Source organism: Nicotiana tabacum, chromosome 23 (assembly GCF_000715075.1).
Source record: "Nicotiana tabacum cultivar K326 chromosome 23, ASM71507v2, whole genome shotgun sequence".
Taxonomy (NCBI): Eukaryota; Viridiplantae; Streptophyta; class Magnoliopsida; order Solanales; family Solanaceae; genus Nicotiana; species Nicotiana tabacum.
In genome coordinates, this window is record NC_134102.1 from 72,710,270 (window position 1) to 72,716,269 (window position 6,000).

Sequence of the window (6,000 nt, forward strand, 5' to 3'; positions counted from 1 at the left end):
CATCTACGAGGCAGTAACGAGATGCTTTGGTTCGTAGTGCCAGGTACGCTTTCGGATCTTCGAGTAATTTACCATGCCGAAGATACTCGACAAACTCATTCCTCCAGTCCCAGACTAAGTTGGTTGAATTAACTTTGCAGTAACCGTCCACGACCAATATCGAATGTAGAAGTTGAATGATAGTAATAGAGTCATATCCTTTCATCTCTATGGATGACCCCAAATTAGCCAATGCATCTGCTTCCACATTTTCTTTCCTTGGAATGTGCATGATTGACCATTCCCTAAACCGTGCAAGCAATGCCTGAACCTTGTTCAAATACTGTTGCATGCGCTCTTCCTTTGTGTCGAAAATCCCGTATACCTAGTTTACTACCAACTAGGAGTCGCACTTTATCTCGATGACCTCAAAGCCTAGTCCTCGGGCTAGTTCAAGTCTTGCAACCAAAGCCTCATACTCGGCTTCATTGTTAGTTAACTGAACAGTTTTAATGGCCTGCCTCAGGGTTTCCCCGGAGGGCGTGACTAAAACGATCCCGAGATCAGGCCCTTTTACATTAGAAGATCTATCCGTAAACAAGATCCAAACTCCCAATTTCGTCTCCAACACCAGCACTACTTCCTTAGCAGCCAAGGGCATTAATCTAGGACTGAAATCGACCACATACTTGGCCAAAACTTGTGACTTGATTGCAGTCCTGAGTTTGTACTCAAAGTTGAACTCACTAATTTCGACTGCCCATTTAGCCAAATAGCCTGACAACTCAGGCATGTGAAGGACATTCCTTAAGGGAAATATTATCACAACGGCTATCAGGTGACACTGAAAATAAGGCCTAAGCTTTGGAGAGGCAACTACGAGAGCTAAGGCCAGCTTTTTAAGGTGTGGGTATCGGGTTTCCGCTCCTGACAATATATTACTAACATAATAAATGGGAAATTGGGTACTTTGTTCTTCTCGAACTAGAACGACACGTACCACTACTTCCGAGATCGCTAGATATATTAACAACTGCTCGCCTTTCCCCGATTTTGACAGTAACGGGGGACTGGATAGGTACCTTTTTAGGCCTTTCAATGCATGTTCTCATTTCGGAGTCCATTCGAAATCATTCTTCTTTTTTAGAAGTGAAAAAAAGTGATGGAACTTCTTTGAGGATCTTGAGATGAATCTACTCAAAGCCTCTAACATCCTAGTCAAACTCTGTACTTCCTTCACATTTGTCAATTGGTCCAGAATGTCCTCGATAGCTTTGATTTTGTGGCATCTCCTTCTCCTGTAATGACCTGCTACTCCGGCCATGATCGGTTCTTTTATCGGGAGTAAACTTATCCGATGACCGAAACTCTTTGCTGGCAGAAAACAACCTCTAGAAGACTGCCGATCCGCATCAAAGTCGTTTTTAAACTTGTCCTGGTTTTTGTCTCGATCCCGTCCTTTGGTTGATACTGGGAACCCGAGCTGATCAGCTTCTATCCTTATTTTTGACTCCTAACGGTTATGGACATCTGCCCATGTAGTTTCTTGAAACTCGAACAGGCTTTCCTTCATCTTTCGGAAGCGTCGGAGCTCAGCGGATTTAGACCCTTTGTGAATTCCTCCACTGCCCACGCATCTGGTACCGCTGGTAGCAGCATCCTCTCTTCCTGGAACCAGATCATGAATTATCGCAGCAGTTCGGACTTGCCCTGCGCAATCCTGAATATGCTCGCCTTTCTAGCTTGAACCTTTCTTACTCCAGCATGGGCCTTAATGAACGAGTCTACAAGCATCTCGAAAGAGTCAATTGAATGCTCGGGTAAGAGAGAATACCATGCCATGACCCACTTTGTGAGGGTTTCACCAAACTTCTTCAGCGAGACCGACTCAATCTCATGTTGAGCCAAATCGTTCCCTTTCACAGCCTTGGTATAGGTTGTGATGTGCTCAAGTAGATCTGAAGTCCCATCGTATTTTCGTACGTCCGGCATCTTGAACCTTTTTGGAATTAACTCTGGCATTGCGCTCGGCTTAAACGGTAATTGCATGTATTTTTTTGAATCTAGGCCTTTTAGTACCGGCGGTGTGCCTGGAAACTGATCCATCTGAGCGTGAAACGCCTTCGCATTTTGATCCATTCGTTCGTTCATTTCCCACATAAACCTCATGAGCTCGGTTTTGAAAGGATCATTCCCGTTGTTATAATTAGATCCGCTATCGGTCCCTCCAGCTTCGTCGAAACTGACTTCACCCCTTGGGGTATTGTTATCAACCCCGTGAGCCGTTTGGTTTGCAGGAACACTGGGAGGAATCGGGCCTCTTCGCATTATTGGAGGCGCCTGGCAATGCTTGTTTTAACTCCGCTATCACCCGATCCTGCCTTGAGGGGTATTTCATGATCGCTTTTTGCTGTTCTCTCAAGATTTATACTGTTTCCATGATATGTTCCTCCTCCGCATCATCGGGAGTTGGTTCTCGCACATTCCGGGGGTACTGTCCTTCACGAACTGGGGTTGCTTCGTCACCTTCATTACGGGTGTCGTTGATTGAGTCATCATGTCGAGGCAAATCTTTGTGTTCCTCAACATTGTGTGTGATGTTGACATCATTAGCTGCCATATTTGGTTTCTTACTAAGGAAAGAATCAGAAAAAGTTAGTAATAAACAAATGAATCAAAGCAATTGTGCATTTGTCTATGTCACACAGTGGACGCCAAACTGTTTACCTGTAAAATAGTATAATTAAATTTATTACTTAGTTCATAGACAAGCGAATTGATTTGATCTAGCAAGAAAATGGTAAAGAGACAAGATTAATATTAAGATTAGCAATTGAAATTGAAGAAGATAACGAGCCTAGCTTCGATTGAAGTGTCTCCGAGAAAAAAAGTAGAAATAACGATAAAGTGCAAATAAAGTTGTTAAATTGAGAGTAAAAGTAGTAAAATAAAGCTTTAGTATGCAGAAAGTTTCATGTCCTTATAATAGTTGTTGATCCTGCTATTTATAGCTTTACCTAGGGAAACAAGATCCTAGGATCAAGTTCCTCTTAAATGATAATTAAAGAGTCATTGATGAACGTGTAATGGCAGGCCATGAATACAAATATTCTCTGTAGCGGTCGCTCATTTAATGTTAATGAATATTCCCTCATTGAATGCTATCTTATGGCAAACCCTTGATATTCTCCCGTTGACTACGTTCCCTTCGGGGTTTATCTGATGTTGATTGTTACATTCGTTATATCCGATATTAATTGTCTCCTGACTTGCCTTTTGCCTATCTTTGATTCCACGTGTCATATTACCATTCGATTATTCGTTGTAAATACAATTAGTAAGCAAGACGGGAAGCGAGCACTGCTAACTTTGGAGGACAAAGCTTTTCCATTGCAGTTTGCATTTTGCAAACAAGTAGCCAAAAAATCATTTGGTTACTTTTGAGAAAGGATTATGCAACTAGTGCTAATAATTTTAAAAGGCCATTCACTAATAAAATTTTTAGTTTGATAATTTATAATGATCTGACTTTTGAATATTTAAATTCTCAAAAATAACTTAGTTTTGAAACAAACTTTGTTTTTTCAATTTTGGGAAGTTTACTTATGCTTACGAGTACGTAAAAATATATCAATATGTATCGTGTATCTATTTGTTATAAAAGGCGAACAACCCTTTCCAAACCCTTAACTTAGGTCCTAGGAAGACATCAAAAAGGGCTGATCTAGATTGTAATTACTAATGTTCACTTTAATGCACCGATATGTGATATGTTCGAATTTTGATATCAATATTACACATTGATGAGAACAATTAAAAGAAAAAGGCGGTACACCCCGTAACTGCATACACATCATTTTACTACTTTGTCAACATAATTATGTCCTTTTAAGAAAACAACACAAATTTACAACAAAAATAATATATAAAAAAAAAGACATGCAATGCATAGGTAAAAACTCATATAAGTATGATTGATGCTCCGTTTGCATGATGAAGTATTTTCAAAATAAATATTTATTTCTCGAAACCTCTCCTGGTAATATCGATCAACAAAATTATTTTGTAGTATACTGATCACGCCCAACTATGCCTTATAAAAAGGACTAAGCGGTCGTTGTAAATATAATCCGGTTTACAAGTCCGGAGTCGAATCCCACAGAGAACTAAGGCTTAGCTACAGTTGTTCAATATTGCTAAGAAACACAAGTTCGAATAATTTTTTAGTTATAAAGATTTGATTTTTATTTTTATTAATTAACTAGCAAATATTATAAAGCAGTAAAATTATCAACTAACATAGATGAAATTCTAGATAAGACTAAGGAGGTCTAGAGTTATGATTTCCCCAATTATCGGAATCCTTTCCGCTATGTTTCCTATAAATTTGCCTAAGTATTCTCTACCGATCATGAGCACTCTAACTGTCGTAACTCTCTCCCGAGTAATTACCCCAATTTACTAGATATATTCTCCCGAATTATGCTAGCTGGCATTAAGTACAGCTCACTTAGATCGCACCAAGGTTTTGTTATCCCTAATTCCACCTTAAACCTTTCGTATTGATCCTTCATATACATTTAGGAGTAATGTTGTTCAACAACTACCTAAATATGCACTCTCTCCCGAGTAATACATACTAAATAGGCACAGCTAATTGAGGGCCCTTCAATCAACCACAAGAATAATATAGTTGAACAAATAGAGAAAATACTACGGCAAATCTATATTAACGTAACAAGAAAATCATCCTCCAATAGGTTCTATCAAAACCCTTGATAACAAATTAGCTATTTATAATAGTATGCATAACTATAATACTAGAATTCATAACCAATAATGAAAATAGGAAGAAGGAAGTGAAAACCTCGTAGAAGAATTCCCCGCCTTGCTCCTAGTGTGTTCTTTCCTCCTTAAGTCGAATCCCCGGTCTAATGTCGGTCTCTCTGTCCAATCTCGGTCTGTCTCTGTCCAATATCGGTCTCCTCAAAAGTGGAATTTTTAGGTCTATTTATATGTATAGGAAAAGACCTAAACGTGTATGCCAAGTTCTAGTCAAATCCTAAAACGAATTAAGTCTTCAAAACTCGGATTGGACCTGGCCCCAGGCCTGGCGTCGCCAACCTAATGCCTGGTTCAGCTTGGCTTTTGGATGGCCTCGCCAGGCTAAAGCCTGGCTAAGCTGGCCTTTGGTTGGCCTCGTCAGGTCTCTCCTTTTCACTGTTCTCGAGTACACTTTCAATGTTTAAGTATCCCTTTTGCTCTACTTTCATCTCCAATTCACCTACACATAAAATAGACTCTATTATGCACAAATAAAGTGTAATTTATCATTAAAGCATGTAAAATACAAGGCACATAATGTACGAAATTATGAAATTATAGCCACACATCAATACCCCACACTTAAACATTGCTCGTCCTCGAGCAATCAAACTACACTTATAGATACGACCTTTTTAAGCAATTCTCCTAACTCATTATACCAAGAATTTTTAAAATAGTTTAAGCACACAAGTGTGACATCCTCGCCTCAAAATTCGACTCATAAATACCATATTTTATTCACAATTTACTTACTTACTCTAATATGGAAGTCAACAACATTACCTTTCCTTTATGAATCATATGCCCTCACCCAATCAAAGAGCTTAGTTCCACACACAATGAATTTTAAGAACATAAGAACTCAAGATAGAAAAAATTCACTCGCTCTCAGAAATAACATTCATATGCCACAAATGATGCACCATAGGCTTGCCCGTAGTGTAATACTCTACTAATCGAGTTCATTCAGTCTAAGATCAAGTAGAACTTTCATTGATTGTAATGTAGGTTGCGGGTCGGGTAGGATACGTTTGGATATGAGTGACTACACCTCCCTTAAGCACTTTAATACTTATACTTTAACACATCCCATACTTATGCCAAACCAAACATTCCACCTTCACTTCAATTTATATTACCCCATATTTCTTTAAACACAAGTATATCACTAGCCACCATCATCAAGACTTATTA